The 25,641-nt window shown below is 46.3% G+C and overlaps 1 long non-coding RNA gene across 1 annotated transcript in view; it reads right to left on the bottom strand.

Annotated features, from left to right (window-relative positions):
* Positions 1 to 219: 219 nt before the first annotated feature.
* LOC138288426 (uncharacterized) overlaps positions 220 to 25,641 on the bottom strand; it is a 126,462-nt gene continuing 101,040 nt past the window's right edge. The window contains exons 3-4 of the long non-coding RNA XR_011202398.1: positions 5,989 to 6,106; positions 220 to 329 (exon numbers count right to left, since the gene is read on the bottom strand). This is a non-coding gene — a long non-coding RNA (uncharacterized lncRNA). The remainder of the gene's footprint in view (positions 330 to 5,988; positions 6,107 to 25,641) is intronic.

Below are 25,641 nucleotides of genomic sequence, written 5' to 3'. Positions count from 1 at the left end.
GACAGTGCAGTGAAAAAATCATTGTCTGTAAATAACATCTGTTTAACGGCATAACATCTGTTTAATGGCAGCGGCTTATATGGCATACTCTTCCCAATCTTTGGTAAAATATTTTGCGTTGCTATCCAGTGCCATCCAGGATACAGACTATTCATACATCATTTCCATCTTCCGTTGAAGATGGAGTAGGAGGCCAGGTTCTTAGCTGACGTGTCTTCTGATGTTCTCAGATCAACAGCGATGGCTTCCGGAGCGTACATCCTGAAAAAACCTTCAGATGAGGGACTTGAATGTTGATTTATTGGAGAAGGTTTCCATTCTCAAAATCCCTATCAAAAGAAAGAAGCTCTTTGGCGACCAACCTAATGTAATCATAACAAAGCATTTTAAGGACAGGAGCACTTCATCAAAGTCATTTAAGTTGTGGTATAGAGACTTAAGGGATTCCATAGCAAGAGACTCCAAGTCCTACTCTTCGGGCAAGAAGAGATTCTAGCCCAAAAAGTGTTCAAAGTCCCAGGACACTAGAAACCGCCAAACATCAGTCCTGACTACTGTCCAACACCTACCAGTGCAAAGACTGTGGCAGGAAGATTACTGGAGGTGGAAGATTTCCATCAAGGATAAGTGGGTGCTGAGTTTAATCAGGAAAGGATATGTAATTGAATTTGACAATTTGCCTCAGAATTCATCCCAACATCCATCCCCAACATCCCTACAAAGAGAAGTTCTTTATGGTCAGAAATCCAGGCCTTGATGGACAAAAAAGCAATCATTCCAGTTCCAACAGCATAAAGAGATTAAGGTGTGTACTCTATTCGGTTTCTTGTACAAAAAGGCATCTGGGGGGTACAGGCTTGTTTCTGTCCTCAAGAGAGTGACCTCCTGGGCAAAGACCGTACACCTCAGGGCAGTGATGTTACAAAAGGTCATTCTTTTTATTGTGGGAAAGAGCTTCCGATCTCTCATCGACCTCCAGGATACCTATCTCCACATTCCTATTCTCTCCACTCATCAGACTTTTCTATGTTTCTCAGTTGACCTCCATCATTTTCAGTTCGCAGTTCTCCCCTCAGGACTGAAATCGGCGCCCAGGGTATATACCAAAGTGGCATTATTTTCAGTTCTGTGTTTTCCTTTCCGGACTGAAATCAGCAGCTAAAGTCTTCACCAAAGTGCTGATGATCCTGATGGCAATTCTTCACCAGAAGGGAGTTTCCGTTCTTCCCTTCCTCGACAATTGTGTGGTCTCATTACCATCATGGAAGACAACAAAGAGTCAAGTCAGAAGAGTAGTTACCCTTCTATGACACCATGGGTTTCTAGCAAACGTGAATAAATCACAACCCATCCCAGCAAAAGATTTCCATAGGAGACAGTTTCAGGACCCACAAGGGGTTGGTCACCTTGCCCGACAGGTGGGTTCTGAAGATCCAGAATCATATTGGAGAGCTCATCAACTTGGGCAATCCGACAGTGGCTGCCTGGCTGCAGAGAGGCCTAACAGCAACCATCTTCCTGGTCCCGTGGACCAGATACAACCTGAATAAGATATTTAGGCACATTTTGAGTCATTAATCTCAATCTTGCCAGGACTTGTCACTGACCCTTCTAATGACACAAGACACAAGAACAGAGTTATCTTGGTGGATGCTATCCTTGAGCCTCCTAAGGGGAGTCCGGTTGTACCCTCAGCACCCAGAAGTCTTGACGACAGACGCCAGTGCATCTTGGTGAGGAGCATGGATGAGTCCCTATCAGATTCAGGGTCCCTGGTTCAGAGTTCAACAGATGAGGTCTTTCAACTGCAGAGAGCTAGAGGCAATTTGCTTAGCAATCTGTTCCGTCTCTCATCTCCTAACCAGTAATGCAGTAGTCGTCAGAACAGACAATACAGCAAAGGCTTAGATCAGCAGACAGGGAGGCAGAAGACCAGCCGCCCTTTCAAGAACTTCAGACCAGATTTTTGTTTGGGCCCAAAAAATAGATCAGTGCTTAAGTGGCAGTTTGCATCCAGGGAATAGTGAATTCAGTGACAGCTTGGCTAACCAGGAAAATTACTTCCTCAAGCATGTTTTCTTTGAACCAGAGGGTCTTTGCCCAGATCTGTCAGAGGTGAGGATGTCCAGTTTTGGAGATGTTTGCTTTGAAGCAAAATGCTCTGCTCCTGCATTTCTGCTGGCAGTCAGGAGAGAATGATTCCTGGCTCTAGATGCTCTTTTATGTCCTTGGCTGAGGGGTCTCCTTTACGCATTTCCTCCATTTCCCCTGATCTTGTGTTTTTAGTCAGGTTGAGGAAGGAGAAAGCGATGGTAGGTTTTATAGATCTAGCATAGCCCTGCTCTGTCTGGTTTCCTCTGATAGTGGCAATGAAGACCACCAGGGAGTCACTTCTTTCGATAATTCCCTCCCCTCTGACTTTCCTGCTCCTCCATATCAGTGGATTTAGAACGCTCAAGCTAGCAGCTTGGAGGTTAAAAAGGCAGTGTTAATTAGGAGGGGTCTTTCTGAGAGACTAGCCTCTGCTACTCAGGGCTTCTCCTTCTCCGCATGCACTAGACATTGGGCTACCTTTAGAAGATGCTGGGCCTCCAGACAGCTTGCGACACACTCTGTGGATATGGTGCAAGTCCTGCAGGTCCTACAGAATGGGTTTGCCTTGAGCCTTAAAGTTTCCACCCTTAAGATTCAGTGAGCAGCCATTAGACCTGTCCCAGCCTCTTCGGGTGACCTGCAGGACCATCAGGGGTTGGCTCAAAGATTATTTAAGGGCTTTAATAGCATCAGGTCTCCTATTCAACGTGTTTAACCCTCTTGGGATCTTTTCCTGGTTCTTCACTCTTTGAAAAAAAAACACACTTTGAATCTTTCCATTGAGTGGATATTAGACTCCTTACACCAAGAGCTTTGTTCTAGTGGATAACACTACAGGGAGGAGACACGGGAAGCGAGGCTGTGTATTCTGTAAGCATCCCTTCTTTCAGTTATTTGATTACGAAATTGTGCTTCCTCCAGGTCTATTGTTTATCCCCTGGGTTAATTCTTCTTTTCATAACAAGCAGGAGGTGACTCTTCCTTTATTTTTTCCCATTCCAGAGGCTCCAGAGAAGGTGAGACTGCACTCTCAGGATGTAAAACGTGCATTTCTGACTTATCCGGATAGTGTCTGACTTTGATGTTTCTTTGACTCTATTTGTTAATTTCAGTTTGGCTAGGTAGGGCTTAAATCCCTCAGTCCAAAACTTTGGGTACACACCTTAATACCTATAGCCTCTGGAGAAGCCAGAGTTCCTGTTCCAGCAGGGGCTGAGGGAAGATCAACTAGAGGCATGTCTACTTCTCTAGTTTAGACACGGGGCATCCGTATCAGGAATAGGTAGGCCGCCACATGGGCTTCACGCCCTACCCTTGTAAACCATTGCAGGGTGATGCATGGAATGCAGGTAGAGCACATCTTAGGTTGAAGTGTTCTTTGGTCTACAAAGTAAATAGAAAGTGGACCAATTCATAATACGGGTGGTTATCTTGAGCATGGAGAATCAGTTGTCCTGGGCTTGTGATGGCTTGCTATATCTCATTCAGTAATTAAGCAGAGCGAGAGCAATGAGGAGGCAATGCCTCAGATACTCACCGGTGACTGAGCTATTTATTCCAAGTCCATCTCTTGCTCTGATTGTTTAGCCCTTCCCTCCTGCCTTCTTGGGACCAGGCCAACTGTGTACTGGAAGCCTTGAGTCAACTAAAACAGGATGTGCTGAGGGTGGGAGGGGTTTTTATGATTAAAGTGCTTGGTGTGGGTGGGTCTACGAAGCACAGTGAACTCATTTAGTAATTACACAAGCGAGAGATGGATTTGGAGTAATGCAATTACCAGTAAGCAATTGAGGAAGAAGTGTCTGGGACTCACTAAGTAAATTTACTTCTCGTACGATGGTGAGTTAAGGTGGCGCATGAAGCAGTGGTGTAACGAAACTTAAGTGGGCCCCCTGCAAAGTCCTTGGAGGGGGCCCCTCCCCCTGGACCCAGTCAGGGGCCTGCCACCCGTGCACAGTGTACTGTGCTGAGGGGACCCCCTGGAGTGGGGGCCTTTGTTACACCAATGCATGAAAGCCTAGTCGTTGTGTAGTCAGGAGAGCTAAGTATGTGAAAGCCATGCCAATGTCACGCCAACGTGAGTGGGGGGCAGTCAGGCTTCAACAGTCTTGTACGGTGGCTCAGGGGCAGTGGTTGCGAAAGTTCTTCAAGGCTGTCCCATAGATTAACAGTTTGGGCGTTGTAGCGTGGGTTGGCTGCCTGCTACCACTTCGGAAGGCCAGAGGGGGTCCAACTGCACTTCTCTGTATGGTCAGATGCAAGCCAATCAGAGAGATAGAATTTGATGTACTAAGATAAAACACTTCCACATGTTAAGGAGTTACGCTTTTTGAATTTTGAAGAGACTTTAGCATTCTTTTTACGTGGTTTGTTGCACGATTTGCATGCCACGTATTTTCACACCTCGGCTCGTGCCTGGGCTCTTAGATCCAGCAGACCCTGACTCTCCCTGACTGGCTCTCCATTTTGATTTTTTTGGCTTGCCCACTTCTAGCTGAGGATGCAGAAGAAGGTTAAAAAACAACATCAGCTTTCCAGTGTAACCACTCCTTGTCCTGGCTGGGATCCTAACCACACCAGAAGTGGGAGTGGGGGTTTAGGAGCAGGCCTGGTGGAAAGTGGTTTTTGTCTACCCAACAGGGAGGGGCACAGCGGCGCAGCTGTCAGAGAGCATACATGCCTACATTTTAGAAGAGGAAAGTGCAAGATTTTTTAAAAAAAGAATCGGGAGAGTATATTTACCCCCTTGACTTTTATTGAATCAGAGGCAAGTTCAGACGGGAGACAGCCAAAATAATACAATTTTTTCTGCTTCAAAATCCTGACTCTCCCACCTGAATTTGGTCTGTTGGCATGTATGAGAAAGACAGCTGTTGCAAGGGCAATGGGGTGAGGGGCTCTGCTTGCTGTATAATGGCTGCAGTTAGTTGACAGACAACCAACTGAGATTTTTTATTGGGCACATTGTGGGCCAGATCTATGTTTGTACTGTGTGATGGAGAGTGCCTGAGATCATAGTCACTGAGAGGGATAGTATCTTGGCAGGCAGTAGCTATACATCTAAACGTGAGGGGCGTGAGTTGGGGGAAGAGGCTGTGTGCACGAGGTGGGCTGCCAGGCAGCTGCTCGCCAACGCCTGTGCTGATTTGCAGTTGAATGTGCTCAGCAACAGGCATACAAAATGCTCAGCAGCACACTGCAAACCTTTATAAGGGTGGGGGCAGGGAGGTGCACTGCCAGAAGTTGCACGGCCGGCTTTAGCGCTGGTGGCGCCCAATGCGCCAATCTTTTTTGGCAACCCCCACCCATCATGACCTCCTCCTCGGATTCCCTCACTAGTACCCGGCAAAAGTGCCCCTCAACTCTTCACTTTTCTAAAGCACCGCTAAAGGCTGGCTTTACTAATCTACTCAGCTATCCACATAAAATACAGATTTGTTCTTTGCAGCAGACATATTAACCCCCTGCACTACTTTATGGCGCGTCAAACCTACCACTCAACAAACTCATCTCTCTCTCTCTAGCAGGAACTTTAATCACAAGCGTTATCTTGACATTTTTATTGTTGCCTGATAGCTGGACGCACAAGGACCTCTGCAGCAGGTTCTTTTAAATCAGAAGTTATTGCTCAACACAGCGCCCCCCCTGATGTCAGTGCCCCCCTCCAGGTCAGCGCTCAGTACGACCGCACAGGTCGCACCGCCCTAAAGTCGCTGCCACTTCCACTCTGGTAGCTCCACATCAGGTCCAGCAGTCACAAAGCTTGTGGGAGCCTGTCCTCACCTACCTGTCACAGGCCTGCAGTCTGCAATCGAAACCTAAGCGGAAGAGATGAAATGGAGTGATGAGGTAAATAACAGCACCATTTAACTCTCACACAAACGTGACACGTACCATGTGCCGCTGATGCTGACATCTTCCTGCTTTTGGTTGGTTCTCTTAGTCTCACTCCGCACCAGTCATGTGTCTCCACCGAGCTCTGATTCTGTGAGGCAAGCTGCTTACCCTCTTACTGCAAAACAAGTATTGGTAAAGCCATTCAGTCTGGCCTTTCACATATCTACAGTATCTCAAGTAATTCCAAGATGCCCAGAGTCAGAAGAAACAGCGTGAAGTCTTTAACAAGACTGCAGCCCTTCAAACCCTTACAGATCTCCCTGTCAAGTCAGTTGCAACTGTTTAATAGCTCTATCACAAAGCTGCAATAACTCACATTGGGCCGGATGTATGAAGCCAGTTAGCATTTCTTAACTGTCAAAATCACTATTTCGGGCCGTTAAGAAACGCTAAAAAGCCTTTTCAGCTGTACAAAGCTTTGTAAGGGGTCGCAAATTACAGTTCTACCCAGCAGAAATCACAATTTGCAATCCCCTAAATAGGAAATCACAAATAGGAAATACGTATTTGCGATTCCTACGCACATGTATAAAGCATTTCCTAAATGCGAATTGGGCATTTAGGAAATGCAATTACCATCAACTTCAAGTTGATGGTAACCATGTTCAGTTGGAAACAAGCACCCAAAAATGTTTTTTTTAAAGTGCGATAGAGCACACACATGCCTCTTGGGCATGTGTGTGCTCTACAGGTGCACTACTATTTTCGGGGTGCATCACAGGAAGCCTTATGCCCATAGCCATCCTTGGTTTAGCATTCCCAAAATAGCGAATTCCTAATATGAAATCACCACTTTGGAAATGATAAACTGACCCACTCGAACAAATGGCATGGGATTTCCTTAGTGCAATTTCCTAATAGTGATTCCTACTCTGTAGGAGTTATTTCATACATATCATTTTGCATTTCCTAAATAGTGATTTTTATGGAGTCGCTAGTTAGGAAATGCAAAATTGCATTTTCATACATCTGGCCTATTGCTACTAAATGTCCCTGTTGAGTACGATGCAAATACTTCAAATGTGCTGCACAAAGTTGAGGGGTGTGTCTATTTACATTTACTATTTTAATAAATTGTGTTTGTTTGCTGTAGTAATTATGCCAATGCCGGTATATGCCGATGAATCAATATTTCAAGTTTCATTAAATATCTTGACTATAGTGGTCGATTTGTGAAGGCAATCTAGCATGTGTACATAATAGCAGTCAATTGTTAACTCAACGTCCTTCAAACGTATTGTTAGGAAACTGGTGTTTGAGAGGCTCTGTAGTTGTGTCCCAGTAAAATGGCTATGGACTGTGGTCGGAAAAAGCAAAATGTAAACCAATAAATAAAGATTTTTGGTGAAAAAGACTGCAGCCCTCCCACACTTTACTAGATGTCCCTCTCAAGTCAGGAGTAACTGTGTAACAAGTCTGTCACAAAGCTGCAATAGCTCACGTTGTTACTAAATGTCTCAATGTTACTAAATGTCTCTCTTGAGTGAGAAGCAACTACTTTAAATGTCCTTCATAAAGTTTAGAGGGTGTGGCTTCAACATAAAAATTTACATATCCACTTTTGCTACTCCACAAAATTGTGCATGATTTCAATAGGATAAGTAAATGTGCCAATGTGAATATATACTGATAAATCAATATCACAAGTTTCAGTTAATGTATTAATTACTGTGGAATTCTTCTAATGACAACCTAGAATATAAAGGCGCTAGAAATCACTGGTTAAGTGAAGTGCCTTCTACTGTATTGTTGGAAAGCTGTTTTTTAGAGTGGCACTATATTTATGCCCCAGTATAATGGCCACTGCCTCATGCTATGGGGGTCTGGTAGGAAGAAGCAAAATGCAAACCAATAAAATGTTGGAGGCAGATTTACTAACATTTTACATGCGGCAAAGCTTCAAGCAAAGTTGCTGCACCGCGTTGCATGAACGTGGGCAGCAGAAATGTGCCATATCAACTAAGATATGGCACATTTCTGCTGCCTCTTAGGCCAGGTGCACTGTGTGCTGCCTAGCTGCCATGCAGGCACCCCTTACACCACTGTGCAAGGGTGCCTGAATTACAGACAGGATTGTTTTCGTTCAGCAAGCGATACTTTCCTGTGCAAAAACATTCTTTATTCTGCAGCACACATACAAAGAGGAAGTCACGAAGATAAATAAAGATGCACCTCCTTGTTACACCTGGTTCAGGAAAGCAGAGCATTTTCATGCATTCTTAGGTTTACTAGCTTTAGTATATCTGACAATGTTACAAGATCCATGGGTGGTTGCATGGGAATGCCTATGTTCCAGCTATGGAATGCCTCCCTAACACAAAGTAACACACTTGCCCTATGCGCTGCCTTGCATTACTTTTTGGGAAAAATCCCATATAATCCCACTTGAGTCTGATGCAAAAGCAATGAAATTCTTTCATGGAGCTGCGGTTTCACAAGTCGTTACTAGATGTCCCTAACAAGCCCCATTCAAAAACATTGACATTCTTTCATGAAGCAGCAGTTCCAAAAGTCATTAGAGGTTCTTCTCAAGTCAGATGCAACTGCTTAAAATGACCTTCACCAAGCTGGGGGTTTGGTGGGTGTCTTTAACATATATTTTTACATGCATACTTTTTGCTATGTAAATGATTTGTTCTTGTTAAATTAAATTGCCAAAAGTGGTATGTAATAATCAATCAATCAAAGAGTCATTTTGAAAGCGCAACACCATCACCCCTGTGGGTGTCTGGGCACTGAGGGTGCTGTGTCTGTGTCAAAAGCCAGGTTTTTAGTTGCTTTCTAAAGACTGCCAGGGAGGGTACTGTTCAGAGGTGGAGGTCCTTCCAGGCTTTGGCAGCGATAAAGGAGAAAGTGTGTGGGACTTGTGCGAGGGCGAGTGAAGAAGAGGGCAGGTGTCTCGAGAGAAGATGGAAGTTCAGCAGGTGGTTGATGTAGGATGGTCCCAGTTTGTGGAGGGCTTTGTAGGCATGTATGAGTGTCTTGAACTGGGATCTTTTCTGGACAGGGAGCCAGTGGAGTTTCTTGAGGTGAGGAGTGATGTGGGTACGCTTGGGGAGGTCCAGGATGAGTCTGGCTTCCGCGTTCTTTATTGTCTGGAGTCTTCTGAGTAGCTGGGAGGGGATCCCAATGTACAGAGCATTGCCGTAGTAGAGGCGGCTGGTGATGAGGGCTTGCGTGAAAATCTTTCTGGTGTTTACTGGGATCCATCTAAAGATCATGTGGAGGGTGTGGAAACAGGAGGAGGCGAGAGTGTTAACTTGTTGTTTCATGGTCAGCTGGCTGTCCAAGATTATGCAGAGGTTGCAAGCATGGTCAGTTGATGAGGGGGTGTGTCCAAGTTTTTCTGGCCACCAGCTGTGGTCCCAAGCAGAGGTGTTCTTTCCAAAGATCAGTACCTCGGTTTTATTGGAGTTCAATTTGAGGTAGCTATCACTCCTCCAGTTGGTTATGTTGGTCATAGCATTGAGGAAGTTGCTTTTGGCTTTGAAGAGTGAGAAGACCAGCTGGGTGTTGTCGCTGTAGGAGATAATGTTGAGTCCCTGGGCCCTGATGATGTCCGCAAGGGGGGTCATGTAGATATTGAACAGTGTGGGGCTGAGCGATGATCCTTGGGGCATGCCACATATGATATTCTTCGGAGCGGAGGTGAACAGAGGAAGGCAGACGCTCTAGGTGCATCCTGAGAGGAAAGAGGTGATCCACTTGAGGGCGTGTTGTGGAATGCCAATGTTGTGGAGTCTGTCGATGAGGGTGTGGGGGGTGACGGTGTGCTGCCGACAGGTTGAGGAGCATCAGAGCCACTGCTTATCCTTGGTCGAGGAGGGTTCTGATTGTGATGCGTCAAGTAGGTGGTTCCATTCTATGTAGTTGGTGAGCTGCCTGTTGATGGCTTTCTCAAGTACTTTGGCTAGGTATGTGAGCAGGGAGATTGTACAGTAGTTCTTGAAGTCACTGGGGTTGGCTGAGGGCACCTTTAGAAGGGGTTTGATCTCTGTGTGCTTCCATCCGTCCTAGAAAGAAGTTGTGAAGATGGAAGTGTTGAGAGGTTGGTGAGTTCAGTGCTGATTATGTTGGGGCTGAGGTTGAAGAGATGGTGAGGGTAGGAGTTGGTGGGTGCCCAGGAGTGGATGGAGGACATGATGGTAGTGGTGGTCTAGACGTCGAGTGGAGACCAGGTGGTTATGTCTGGGCTGGTGTTTGCCAGTTGGATGAGGTTGTCAGGTCTGGGCAAAGTGGGTTGAGGGTTAAAGTTTTTGTAGATATTGGCAATCTTGCTGTAAGTAGTCGAATAGTGAGTCGCAGAGTTGTTGTGAGGGGTGAACTGTGTTTTCTGTGGCAATAGGGTTAGGGAATTCCTTGTTATTGTTCCTTGGTATGGTTGGTTGCAGCATCGATGTGGTTGGTGATGTCTGTATTTTTGGCCTCCTTGATGTGCCGGTGGTAGTCGTTGAGTGCTGATTTGTGTGAGGCTCTGTCGGAGGGGTCCTTGGAGATGTACCATCATTTCTTGAGTCAAAGGCAGTTAGGCTTGCTGGTTCTGAGCTCTGGGGTGTACCAGCTGGCTTGTCTTGACATTCTGTTGGTTTTTGCCGGTCTCAGAGGGGTGACTTTGTCAGCACATTTACTGATCCAGGCCTAGAAGTTGTGGGCGGCCTGGTCGAGGTTGGTTGATGTTATGTGGTGGTGGTTATGTGGTTATGTGGTGTGGTGCTGAGAGCCATTGTCTCTCAGTTACATTTCCCCAGCTGCGGTGGGTGCCACTTTGGTGCTTGGTAGTGCCATGCTGGGTCATGGAGATGGTGAAGTGGATGATTGTGCGATCGCTCCAGGAGAGTTCTGTGGTGTGGGTGAATTTGATTCTGTTGCTAGAGGAGCAGATGGTGTCAAGGGTGTGTCCGGCTCTGTGGGTGGTTTAGAAACTAGTTGGGTGAGTTCAATGTTGTTGAGGTTCTCTAGTAGGGATGTGGAGTTGGCATTCTTAAGGTCCTTGATGTGGAAGTTGTGGTTGCTGAGCAGCAGGTAGTGGAGGGAGTCGATGGCGAGGGGGGCAATAATGCTGCTGATGGCATCGCAGAAAGCTAGTCTGGGTCCTGGTAATCTGTATGCTAGGGTAGCCCTTATGATTGTCTTGGGGTCGATGTGTAGTAGGAAGTTAAGGTGCTTCAGGACCGGTATTGGGTAGTCGTTTGTGGGGACCATTGGATGATTTCCTTGAAAATTATGGCGATTCCTCAGCCGTGCTTGTTGGAGCAGTCTGGGTGTATCATCTTGTATCCGTTTGAGGGTGGCGGTGGCAAAGTCGGGTTGGAGGCAGGGTTGAGCAATGTTTCAGTGATGAAGGCGACGTGAAGGTGGTGATGGTCTCCCAGATTTTCATGGCGTGTTTGCTGAGGGAGCGGGCATTGAGTAGGATGCAGTGTAATGGCTTCGGGTTGGTGGTGGTCCTCTGTGAGCTAGAGGTGTTGGGTCCTATGAGTAGGTGGTCCTGTGAGGCAGGAGAAGCGGCAGTGGCAGCAAGCAAAAGGTCCTTCGGCAGAGTGCGGGAGGCCATGCAGCAGCAGGAGTCTTGGTGTCCGGTTTTGAGAATCAGGAGCTCATCTGGATGGTGGGAGGGTCAGGGGTCCTGGTGCTGGGCATCGTCCGGGCATGGACAGGTGCAGACCGGCTTGCCTTTGGCGTGCCGTTGGTGGGCCGGCGGCGCGGTCGCATTGCGACCGCCATTATTTAGGTCCTGTAGTGGGTGGGGGTGGGAGAGGGAGCAGAGCAGAAAAAACAGCGGGATGCATGGGGAGCCTAAGCAAGGGCAGAAGTGATTAATTTTGAATAATGAATCAAAATAACAGATTTCTACAAATTTATTGATGACTCCAAACCATATGTAGTAACTACGATTGACTGGTGAAGACAAGTGACGTTAAGTAAATAATTCTGGGTGTGTATAGTGGTGGCTTTTTCTGATAATGACTGTTGCTGCTTTTTCATGGCACACAGCCAATAAAAAGCAACAAAAATATTTCCTGAAGCCGCAGTTTCAGGAGTAGTTACTAGAGGTCCATTTCAAGTCAGATACAAGGGCTTAAAGAGTCAATTACAAACATGAGGAAGTGCAGCTTCAATCCATCAATTTGCATATACACTCTTGCTACTTGAATGACATTTGTTCATTTTGTGTATGATAAATATACTAAATACTATAGTGACCTCCTCTCACTGAAACTCTTTCCTTGGGCATACACATATGCATCTCCCTCCCTCTCAGATCCTCATTTACCTCACAATCATCCTTACCTGCCCTTCTTAATCACTTACCCTCACTTTCCTCTACATTCTCTCATACACTTCCCTGTCACTGTCTGTTCTCACACACATTTTTTTTTTGTCTCTCCCATACACAGATGCACACATCAGGATGAATTTTGCCATCTAGTACACAAATTAGAGATAAACTGTTCCCACGTGCAGTTTGCCACACACCTCAGAGTCCTCACACATTCGATTTATGTAACCTCACTCTGAGGTGGTGAAGGCTAACAGAAGATGGGGTGAAGCAGAGTCAGGTGGCATGGAGGTGGGTAAAGTAGGGCTGGAAAGGAAAGAGAGGTGGTTTCAGTAGGGGTGTAGCTTGGTCAGTAAGGTTGGGTGTTGTGAGCCTCAGATTTTCCAACAACCACGCTGGCATATCATGTTAAAATACATTATGCAACAAGCAGGGTGCATAAGGGGTCTTAAGGGACAGTGGAAAGGGGGAGGACTGGGGATTGGTTGGAGTACTAAGCGAGAGAAAATGTAATATTTTGAAAAATAACTAACATTATTTAGGACTTTCAAAACAGAGAGGGAGAAAGTGTGTGTTTCAATTTGTGTGTGTAAGTAAAATATCCTTGTGAAATCCGACCGACACGTCACCATACCAGACTGAAAGCACTTGTACCCAACTATTTATCAGAAAATACATTTATCAGGGGGTGTAACACCCCAGACACTCCCCCTTGAAGCTAAACCCCTGGGAGTCAGGAGGAAGAGTGGGACGCAGCTGATGGTGGATCTCGCATATGGGGATGGGGCAGGGATTCTCCTGCTTTATATGTTCTGGCTGGACATCTTTCTTTAGGTTCCTCATCATATAGGGCTCCCAAAATCTATGTTATTTGCATAATGTTATGAATGAGTTCAAAAAAAGTGTTCACACTACTGTGAACATGTAGTCGGGGGATTTGACAGTGCAAGCACTACCATGTCAATCTCCACCCCTCTCTCTTCTCCTCTTTATTTCACTCTGGTCTCCTCTTTTCTATACCTTTCCCTATTTTAAATGCTCCTTTATCCTTTTCTCTCTTTTGTTCCTACCTCAACGGTCTTTGTTCCTCCCTCACTACTATTTTTTCCTCCCTCATTACTTTTTGTTCTTATCTTGCCATTCTACCTTCCAACTTCACTGTTTCCTTCCTTACTGTTCTTCTCACCTGCCTCTCTGCTGATCCACAGTGATCTCCTGCACACAGATCAACTTAGTCTCTTAGCTGCTTCACACCCAGCCTAACTAAAGTCAACCAATGAAAAGGCAAGGAGCCCACCCAATGACAAAAAGACTATGACTAAAGTCAACCAATGAAAAGACAGGGAGCCCACCCAATGACAAAAGGTAAGACTTATGCTCTCTCAGGAACACCATAGTCACGGTCCCTGCACAGACATCACATGCACTGCACGAGTGAAGATGGAGCAAGGTCAACATTCATTTATAACCTCCCAAGATGGAATCAATGTGTGGCAGCAGAATCCTCAGAGTGGTAAGGGAGCCACTGCTCACCAGTGGGTCTATACTGACCCATAAAACATAAGAGTGTCTTTAACAAATACGGTTTGGACTGTTAGAAGCACAAAGAAGTGATAGCATTGTTTTGCATCCTAGTAGAATGTGGCGGCAATACATATCTAGTGTAGAAGGGCCTGCTTTCCCATTTTGTAGTCAAGGAAGATTTATGTAGTGGGGAGGCAAATCTTTTGCATGAGTGTGTGGCTAACTCCAATATTTCCATAGTCTGCGGAACCCAGGTTAGGACGATTCATAGCATCACAACTGGGATGTAGGTCTAAAGGGTAGTAATTGCGAAGGAACCCCGTCCTGAATCCTCTGCTTACCTGATAAATGCAGAGGAAACTTCCTCGTTCCGTCCTCCGTGCAATACAAACGCCAGGAATGGAAAGAAAAGAGGGACAACCAGCTGGAGAAAAACTGGCAGGCAGGCACCAATCACTAGACCATGACAATGGGCTTCTCCCTTCAGATTGGCTGCTCAGTGTGCCACAGATTTCTGGATTCCATTCCGGAATACTGCCCGCCAAAGAAGAGCCGGCGCAGCCATGCAAACGAGAAGACGAGGTAGAGGAGAAGGAGGATGCCCAGAATAGCCCCAACGAGGAGGCAGAGAGGTCCGGTGAAGAAAGAGAGGCAGAGAGGCCCCGGAGACATGGTTTGAAGAGTGATGTACGCCGCCAGATGGGATGCAGGAGCCTGCCACAACACTGGAGAGTTGTGGCAAGTGGAGTGAGTGAATGGGGGGGGGGGGGGGGGGGGAGACAAGCGTGATAGAAGGGAGGGGACAGGCACAAGTACTTACTGAAAGAGATCTTTTTTGGGGTTCAGACAAGGGCCACAGCTATGTATTCCCAGCGTATAAATATCAGACTCATATTCCTCAAATAAATAGATGCTTGTTCTGGACCTAACAATCCCCAAGCCTGGATTGGAGAAAGGGTACTCAGGGTACTCAACTATAGAAATAAACCAGACAATATGTCACTGTTATAATTTCCTCACCCCATACATCACAGGGGCATTTTGGTCATTTGTTTTTTGCTGGTGATGTTGGCTAAGGCGTGTCCCTATATCTTGGCACTTTCTATGTCTTTGCCATAAAGATAGTGATACCTCAGTCTAAAGGAGGGGAAACGAGAAACCAAAAATTTCACTGTGCCTCACAATATAAGTGGACAGTATTCTCCTCCCTTTTAATCAGCTTTAGAATTTTATTTTTCTTACTTAAAAAATCTTTAACATAATTCCTTTTTTCCATTAACCCACTTGTGGGTGATTGGTACTTTTCTTTACACTTTTTGTAGCAATTATGTCTAGATCTTTGAGGTTTAACTCTAGTGTCCAGATAATCGTGTGAAATCCATTTAAAATGTTTCTAAAGGCCAAAAGCTTTACACCAAAGTTGGTGTGCATCACTTTTGTTTGGGATTTCTCTGCCAGCTCCTCTGCCACGCTGCTGCTGACATCTAAACATGAAATATAAGGAAAAACATAAAAGAACATGTTTCACAAGTGTGAGTAAGATAGGCATACTTATAACTAACATCCCATATATGTACCTATGTGACACATATATTTTCAAGGTACTTAGATGCAGAGTTAGATATTGTATATCCATACTTCCCTATCTACACTTTGTGAGGAGAGGCCTCTTTTTGACATGGTTAGCCCCCACTTTTTTGCCTGATGTATGATGTAACCTAGAAGTTGTAGTGCCCATGGTCCCTGCTAACCAGGCTGCCTGGCTCAGAGCTCTTTCCCTAACCTGTTGCAATGCATTGGCACAACTGGCAATACCTTTAGCTGCCCACTATAAACCCCTAGTAAATGGTACTTAGGTACCCAGGGCATGAGGTATTAAGGGTAGGCCCCTGAGGGCAGCAGCACTAATTGTGCCACCCTCTAGGCTCAGGCATCCAGATGCACCCAGTAATACCATTGTAGGCTGAGTGCTCTGGTGCAAACCAAAAACACAAACTCAACATGGCACACTGCCTGTGTGCCCTGTCCACAATACACTGCATGCACTATGACACCCCTCTGTCAGGCCTTCCAGCCCTAATGCAGGGTGCACCATACTGTATGTGAGGGAATACCTGCATGAGCAATATGCCCCCACTGTGTCATTACCAAATCTGGGACACAAGTCTGTACCCCTGGGGAGGGCATCAGCCCACTGGTGGTAAGCCCGCTGGATACAAGACAAAGCCCTTCCTGGGTGGCGGTGCTAACACCCCCTCCCTCAGGAATATGCACTGCCCTGTTGGCGAGCATCAAAGGACTTACCACCTTTGAAACTCAACTGCCAAGCCTGATGCTAGCAGCAGAGGGCCGCCCTGTTGCAAACCACCACTTTTGAAGGTAGCAACGTTGGGAAATTCAAACCTAAGATAGGAGGAATGGCCCTACCTAGCATGCACCACCCCTAACATGTTGCATGCAAGGTGAACTCTCTATTTCATTTTCCTCCATCTTGGATGGAAGGAAAATAGCCAATCAGGCATAGGGATGTGACCTCTGCCCACAGGAGATGGTCGCTTAGTTGGTGTAGCCACCCAAAGTTAGGTGACCCATTGGTCACTACCAGGTTCTCCCTAAAACGCCCACTAAATACAGTATTTAGTGGGCAGCCCTAGACCAAGAACTCAGATTCAACGGATGAAAAGAAGGCCAGCAACAAGAAGATCCAAAGGCACAAGAACTGTGGACCTGCTGCACAAAGAAAAGGTGCCAAACCCTGCCTGCTGAACCAAGGACCCGACAATCGCTGCTAAGGAGCTGCTGGACAACAGCATAACTATAAAGAAACCCCAGAGAACTCCCTTCAGAGTGGAGGTACCACTCTAAGACCACAAGAAACCAGCACGCCAGTGAGGGTCACTTCACTGACCAACTGCTAACTCCCAAACTGGACACCACAGCTGGACAAAACTGCAACCCAATGACTACGAGGAGAAACCCTGCCACTGTGCTAAGATTGGTGGCACTGCGACCTCCAGCGGCCAAACTGTGCCAATACCAGGGGTATTGGTCAGCCCCATCGGACATCAGAAAGGACAGCTGAAAAAGCCCATCGAGGGACTTCAGAAACAACCCAGACCTCCCACCAGAGTGCCCCCTTTGTCCTGAAATTACCCTTGACCCAGCCTTCCCCCTGCTTCTGAGGGCACCTTTCCGCACAGCTCTTGGCTCATTGATTCGCTCTGCACCTGGCTGCCCTGTGCCCTGCACTGAAGAACCTGCTGTGCCCTAAAGGTCCCCCACCCCTTGCAACCTTGACACTCCAAGGGGACTCCCAGGATTCACCTTTTAACTTTCCTGTGCAGTGCTTTTATAAGTGGTCCCTTGCAGTGACGCTTCACCAGCTCCAGAGACCTTTTCCCGCCGGAACGGGGTGCCGCCCAAACTTCTCCAGCTGGCACAGTGTGCCCACCAGTGACCTCAACTAACCTGCAAAAAGAAGAACTTGGTAAACCAACTGTGTGATTTACTGCGTATTTTTAAAGGTTATCCTCCATTGATTCCCATGGTGCGTAATTACGCACAGAAAGACTAACTTTATTAAACTTCAAAAATTCATATGTCGAAAAGTACTTAACCAATTCTTTTAAAATGTATATAAGAATCTGAAGTATTTTTATAAATTGGCCTCGAGTTATTCCTTTGAGTGTCTGAGGTGCAAGATTGATGCTGTGAGAATTGCAGATGATTTGCACTTCCCCAGGATTGGCCTAACTGCTCATCAAGCTACCATAAAAGTTAGATCATTAGGTGTTCTAGTTTTTACTCCTGTAAACCAATGTGTTGTTTCCTGAACTCCCTGCACAATGTGCCTAGCTTTGCACACTACATAGAGAGCCAGCCTCCTACATTTGGTGTATCAGCGGTGGAATAAGGACTGTGCATTTGCTGATACCACTTTGTCAATTTTGTGAACACACGGATAACTCTCCACATTGCCTCTAGCTTAATTGTTTTTGTTTTTCAACTGGCTAGAATTTTTTGCAAATTTTTGAAAGAATTGTTGGGGCCCTGGTTAGGTCCCTATAGCAATAGCAAACGTTTAAAAGTCCTTACTTTAGTCGTCCTATTTCAAAAAAGGGGATTCTAAATTCTTAAAAAGATCACAACTTTAGTAAAGTAAACATGAGACCCGAAACCAAGAGACCAACCTGGAACCTTATGAGGCATATAGCTATGACCAATTAATGAGGCTCTGCAGACTGTATCAAATTCATACTGGGGAAAGCCCCACTGCAGAGAAATTCAGGTTTCTAGTAGTCCAGCATGAAAGAGATAATCTCCCAGATGAAGTAAATGATGATGCATCTGTGGTGGTTTAGGAAGTGGTGGACAATGGTGGTGAGGGTAGCTCCTCTCACTCCAGCACTAGTGCACCCACAGAAACAGACCTGGTCATTGTCAGGCTGACTAAAAGACTGGCCTTAGAGGGTCAGCTGTTGGAAATTGAGAATCAAAGAAAAGAATTGGACCTATGACCCATCTCTGATGGCAGCTTCAAAACAGATCCCAAATCAGGACCGCTCTTCTATGGAAGAGAATTCCACCTTTTTGAGGGAACTGAGTCTGCCCAGAGCTCTTGGGCCCAGGGGGACCCTCCAGGGAAGATCTGTGCTAGGGGGGAGAAGACCTGTCCCTCTCTTGAAGGCCTGAAGCAGCAAGCTGCACAGGAAGAGCTAGGAATTGTCAGTGGTACCCACAGAGTTTATTGGGAAGAGGAGCCCCTTTACACGGAGGCCAGAGACCTCAAACATGGTGCAACCAGGAGGGTGGTAGTGCCCCAGCAGTTCAGAGAATTCCTCCTCACTGTAGCCTATGACATTCTCCTAGCTGGGCATCTGGGCCAAAATAAAACTTGGAGTAGGTTAGTTGACCACTTTTTTGGCCAGGAATGTTCCAAAAAGTGAAGGAGTTTTGTCAGTTCTACACTACCTGCCAAGCCAGTGGCAACGCAGGCTGACACTTAAAGGCCCTGTTAATGCCACTACCAGTGGTTGGGGTTCCCTTTGAAATGGTAGGGTTCGACATGGTTGGACCCCTTGACCTTCAAACAGGTTCAGGGCACAGATACACGAGTGGTAGTGGTAGTGGATCATGCCACCAGATATCCTGAGGCTATGCCCCTTAGAACCATTACTGCACCTGCAGTTACAAAAGTCATCCTGTGTATATTCCCTAGGGTAGGGTTCCCTAAGGAGGTAGAATCAGACACGGGTTCAAACGTTATGTCCGTATACTTAAAACACAAGTGGGAGTAATGTGGTGTGACCTATAAGTTCGCCATCACATACCATCCTCAAACAAATGGGTTGGTTGAGAGATTTAACCAGAACCTAAAAGGCATGATTGGAGGGCTCCCTGAAAAGCCCAGAAGGAGATAAGATGTCCTTCTTCCTTGCCTGCTGTTTGCCTACAGGAAAGTGCCACAAAAGGGAGTAGTTTTCTCTCCACTTGAACATTTGTTTGGGCACCCTGTTAGGAGACCACTAGGATTTATGAGGGAAGGCTGGGAGAATTCTCTCAAAAGCCCAAGCAAGACATTGTGGACTATGTGCTTGGCCTATGTTCCATAATGGCTAAGTACATGGAGAAAGCCAGCAAAAATCTTCAGGCCAGCCAGGAGCTGCAAAAGCTCTTCTATGACTAGAAAACTGCTATGGTGGAGGTCCAACCAGGGCAGAAGGTTTGGGTGTTGGAGCCTGTTGCTCCAAGGGCTCTCCAGGACAAATGGTCCGGGCTCTACCCCATACTTGAAAGGAAAGGGGAGGTAATTTACTTAGTCAACCAAGGCAGTTGCAAAAACCCCGAAAGAATCATACATGTCAACTGCCTAAAACCCTACTATGACAGAGTTGATGTGATCATGCTCATGGTCACAGATGAGGGACGGAAGGATGAAAGTGAGCCTTCCCCTGAGCTCCTCTCCAGCAACCCACAAGATGGTTCTGTGGATGGGGTAGTGTTGTCAGACGCCCTCACAGAACAACAGCAGGTTGATTGCAGGCAAGTCCTCAACCAGTATGCTGAGTTATTCTCCCTGACCCCTGGAAAGACAGACTGACTGGTTTACCCATGATGTGGACACTGGAGACAGCTTGCTTGTCAAAAATAAAAGTGACAGACAGTCAGACCATGTCAGGGAAAGTATCAAAACAGAAGTTAAAAAGGATGCTGGATTTTGGTGTCATTGAACTCTCTGAGGGTCCCTGGGCTAGCCAAGTAGTTTTAGTCCCCAAACCTCGCTCCAAAGGGGAGAAAAGGGAAATTAGGTTTTGTGTGGATTACAGAGGCCTCTTTTACTAAAACTGATGCCCACCAAATCCCAAGAGCTGATGAGCACATAGACAGACTAGGGGCAGCAAAGTATCTGAGTACCTTTGATTTAACATCTGGGTACTGGTATATTGGTCTCACCCCAGGAGCAAAACAGAGGTCAGCATTTTCTACTCCTAGTGGGCATTATCAGTTCACTGTTATGACCTTTGGATTAAAGACTGCACTTGTTGGACTGGAATCATTTAGTGCAGCTAACTTGGATAACATACCTGTCTATAGTTCCACCTGGCAGGATCACCTAATCCACTTAGGGAATGCCATTGAGGTTCTGTAGAAGGTAGGTCTCACTATCAAGGCCAGTAAGTGCCAGATAGGGCAGAGAAAAGTTGTCTACTTGGGCCACCTAGTTGGTGGAGGCCAGGTACAACTCCTCCAACCCAAGATCCAGACCATTCTGGCTTGGGAATCTCCCACAACCCAGACACAGGTCAGGGCATTCCTTGGCTTAACTGGGTATTATAAGAGATTTGTGAAGGATTATGGCACCATAGTTGCCCCTCTCACAGAACTAACCTCCAGGAAAATGGCAAAAAAGGTTTAACTGGACAGTGATTGTCAAAGGGCCTTTGACACTCTGAAGAATGCAATGTGCTCTGCTCCAGTCCTACAAGCACCAGACTACTCCAGGCAATTCATAATCCAAACAGATGCTTCTGTAATGGGGATTGGGGTGGTTCCAGACAAAAGATGGAGGATATGACCAGTCAGTTGCTTTTATTAGCAAGAAACTACTCCCAAGGGAACAAAAGTGAAGTGCCATAGACAAAGAAGCCTTTGCTGTGGTTTGGGTCATAAAGAAGCTGAAGCCATACCCGTTTGGCTCTCACTTCATAGTTCAGACCAACCACAGGCCTCTCAGATAGCTACAGCAGATGAAGGGAGAAAATCCCAAACTGTTTAGGTGGTCCATTTCTCTACAAGGAATGGACTTTCAAGTGGAACACAGACCAGGGACTGCCCATGCCAATACAGGTGACCTATCCAGGTTCTTCCACATAGATAATGAAGACTCACTAGGGAATGGGTAGTTTCATCCTCTTGTGTTTGGGTGGGGGGGTGAGGAGAGGTCTCTTTTGACATGGTTAGCCCTCACTTTTTTGCCTGATGTATGATGTAGCCTAGACGCTGTAGTGTCCAGGACCCCTCCTAACCAGGTTCCCTGGGCCAGAGCTCTTTCCCTAAACTGTTGCAATACATTGGCACAATTGCCAATACCTTCAGCTGCCACTATAAGCCCCTAGTAAATGGTACTTAGGTTCCCAGGGCACGAGGTAATAAGGGTAAGTCCCTGAGGACAGCATCGCTGAGTGTGCCACACTCTAGGGTCAGGCATCCATTTGCACCCAGTCTGATCATTGTAGGCTGAATGCTCTGGTGCAAACCAAAAACACAAACTCAACATGGCACACTTCCTGTGTGCCCTGTCCACAATATCCTGGATGCACTATGGGTAAGACACTCATCTGGAAGGCCTTCCACCTTTAAGGCAGTGTGCACCATATTGCATGTGAGGGCATAGCTGAATGAGCACAATTGCCCACACTATGTCCTTGCCAAACCTGGGACATAGTGAGTGAACAGAGCAGCCATTTTAATACATGTGCTGGACACTGGTCAATACGAGTTTCACAGCTACAGGATGGCCACTCTGAAACCTGGGTTGTTTTGGTATCAAACAACTCAGTATGATAAATCCAAACTGGATTTATTATAAAATGTACCCAGGGGTCACCTTAGAGGTGCCCCCTGCAAAAGCTAACCACCCTGACATTATGGGTGACTGGTCCTAACCAGCCTGCAGCTTCCAGACACAAGTCTGTACCCCTGGGGTGAGGGCTTCAGCCCTCTGGGATGCAAGACAAAGTCCATCCTGCTTGGATGTGCTACCACTCCCTCCCTCAGGAATGTGCACTACCTTGCTGGTGAGCTTCAAAGGGCTTGCTGCCTTTGAAACTCAACCTCCAGGCCTGCTGCTTGCAAACTCCGACTTCTGAAGGGAGCACCAGCAGGAAATTCAAACCTAGGATAGGAGGAATAGCCCTAACTAGTATGCACCACCCCTAAGGTGTTGCATGCAAGGTGGACTCTCCATTTCACTTTCCTCCATCTTGGATGGAAGGAAAATAGCCAATCAGGCATAGGGTTGTGACCTCTGCCCACCAGAAGTGGTCACTCAGTGGGTGTAGCCAACCTAAGGTAGATGACCCATTGGTCACTACCAGGTTCCCCCTAAAGTGCCCACTAAATACAGGGAGTGCAGAATTATTAGGCAAATGAGTATTTTGACCACATCATCCTCTTTATGCATGTTGTCTTACTCCAAGCTGTATAGGCTCGAAAGCCTACTACCAATTAAGCATATTAGGTGATGTGCATCTCTGTAATGAGAAGGGGTGTGGTCTAATGACATCAACACCCTATATCAGGTGTGCATAATTATTAGGCAACTTCCTTTCCTTTGGCAAAATGGGTCAAAAGAAGGACTTGACAGGCTCAGAAAAGTCAAAAATAGTGAGATATCTTGCATAGGGATGCAGCACTCTTAAAATTGCAAAGCTTCTGAAGCGTGATCATCGAACAATCAAGCGTTTCATTCAAAATAGTCAACAGGGTCGCAAGAAGCGTGTGGAAAATCCAAGGCGCAAAATAACTGCCCATGAACTGAGAAAAGTCAAGCGTGCAGCTGCCACGATGCCACTTGCCACCAGTTTGGCCATATTTCAGAGCTGCAACATCACTGGAGTGCCCAAAAGCACAAGGTGTGCAATACTCAGAGACATGGCCAAGGTAAGAAAGGCTGAAAGACGACCACCACTGAACAAGACACACAAGCTGAAACGTCAAGACTGGGCCAATAAATATCTCAAGACTGATTTTTCTAAGGTTTTATGGACTGATGAAATGAGAGTGAGTCTTGATGGGCCAGATGGATGGGCCCGTGGCTGGATTGGTAAAGGGCAGAGAGCTCCAGTCCGACTCAGACGCCAGCAAGGTGGAGGTGGAGTACTGGTTTGGGCTGGTATCATCAAAGATGAGCTTGTGGGGCCTTTTCAGGTTGAGGATGGAGTCAAGCTCAACTCCCAGTCCTACTGCCAGTTCCTGGAAGACACCTTCTTCAAGCAGTGGTACAGGAAGAAGTCTGCATCCTTCAAGAAAAACATGATTTTCATGCAGGACAATGCTCCATCACACGCGTCCAAGTACTCCACAGCGTGGCTGGCAAGAAAGGGTATAAAAGAAGGAAATCTAATGACATGGCCTCCTTGTTCACCTGATCTGAACCCCATTGAGAACCTGTGGTCCATCATCAAATGTGAGATTTACAAGGAGGGAAAACAGTACACCTCTCTGAACAGTGTCTGGGAGGCTGTGGTTGCTGCTGCACGCAATGTTGATGGTGAACAGATCAAAACACTGACAGAATCCATGGATGGCAGGCTTTTGAGTGTCCTTGCAAAGAAAGGTGGCTATATTGGTCACTGATTTGTTTTTGTTTTGTTTTTGAATGTCAGAAATGTATATTTGTGAATGTTGAGATGTTATATTGGTTTCACTGGTAATAATAAATAATTGAAATGGGTATATATATTTTTTTTTGTTAAGTTGCCTAATAATTATGCACAGTAATAGTCACCTGCACACACAGATATCCCCCTAACATAGCTAAAACTAAAAACAAACTAAAAACTACTTCCAAAAATATTCAGCTTTGATATTAATGAGTTTTTTGGGTTCATTGAGAACATGGTTGTTGTTCAATAATAAAATTAATCCTCAAAAATACAACTTGCCTAATAATTCTGCACTCCCTGTACAGTATTTAGTGTGCAGCCCTAGACCAAGAACTCAGATTCAACGGATGAAAAGAAGACCAGGAACAAAAAGATCTGATGGCACAAGAACTGTGGAGCTGCTGCACAAAGAAAAGGTGCCAAACTCTGTCTGCTGCACCCATGACCTAACAATCGCCACTAAGGAGCTGCTGGACAACTTGACAACTCAAAAGAAACCCCAGAGGACCTCCAAGCTTCGCAAATTGCCAAAGAACTGCCTTCAGAGTGGAGGTACCACTCTAAGACCACAAGAAACCAGCAAACCAATGAGGGTCACTTAACTGACCATCCACTAACTCCCGAACTGGATGATGCAGCTAGACCAAACTGCAAACCAATGACTACCAGGACAAACCCTGCCAGTGTGCCAGGTTTAGTGGCACTGTGACCTGCAGAGGCCAAACCGTGCTAATATCAGGGTATTGGTCAGCCCATGTCCTACATCAGGAAGGACAGCCCGTCTGGGGTTAAAAAAGGACCAGGAGGAAGCCCCGTCAAGGGACTTCAGAAACAACCTGGACCTCCAATCAGAGTGCCCCCATTGTCCTGCAAACGACCCTTGACCCAGCCCACCTCCTGCTTCTGACGGCACCTTTGCGCACAGCTCTTGGTTCACTGATTTGATCTGCACCTGGCCGCCCTGTGCCCTGCACCAAATAACCTGCTGTGCCCTAAGGGTCCCCCACCCCTTGCAACCTTGCAACTCCAAGAGAACCCGCAGTGCAGTGCTTTTGTAAGTGGTCCCTCGCAGTGGCCCTGCACCAGCTCCTGAGACCTTTTCCCACTGCTCCCGCCGGAACCGAGAGCCACCTGAACTTCTCCAGCTGGTACAGCGTGTTCACCGGTGACCTCGACCAACCTGCAAAAGAAAAAAATGGTAAACCAACTGTGTGATTCACTGTGTATTTTCAAAGGTTATCCTCCATTGATTCCTATGTTGCGTAATTACACACAGAAAGGCTAACTTTATTAAACTTCAAAAATTCATATCTTGAAAAGTACTTAACCAATTCTGATGATCTTTGTTCGAAATGGCCCTTTTTGCAGGGTTATCCACAAACTTTTTGCCTCTTCGTCCTATTTTTTCAGATCTGTGTTTCCTGGTTTATTGTCTCTGAGCTGTTTACCACTGCTAATCAGTGCTAAAGTGCAAGTGGTCTCTAAGTAAAATGTATATGTACTTGACTTTTCCATGATTGGCATATTTGATTTACTGGTAAGTCCCTAGTAAAGTGCACTAGAGGTGCCCAGGGCCTGGTAATCAAATGCTACTAGTGGGGCTGCACCACTGATTGTGCCACCCACATAAGTAGCCCTGTGAACATGTCTCAGACCTGCCACTGCAGTGTCTGTGTGTGCAGTTTTAAACTGCCAATTTGACTTGGCAAGTGTACCCACTTGCCAGGCGCAAACCTTCCCTTTTTATGCATGTAAGGCACCCCTAAGGTAGGCCTTAGGTAGCCCCATGGGCAGGGTGCAGTGTATGTTAAAAGTGGGACATGTACTGATGTGTTTTACATGTCCTAACAGTGAAATAATGCTAAATTCGGTTTTCACTGTTGCAAGGCCTATCTCTCTCATAGGTTAAGATGGGGGCTGCCTTTAAAAATCCTTAACGTGCAGTTTCCCTTTGAGAGC

The sequence above is a fragment of the Pleurodeles waltl genome, chromosome 4_1, assembly GCF_031143425.1.
Source record: "Pleurodeles waltl isolate 20211129_DDA chromosome 4_1, aPleWal1.hap1.20221129, whole genome shotgun sequence".
NCBI lineage: Eukaryota > Metazoa > Chordata > Amphibia > Caudata > Salamandridae > Pleurodeles > Pleurodeles waltl.
This window is presented reverse-complemented; position numbering and strand designations above follow the sequence as displayed.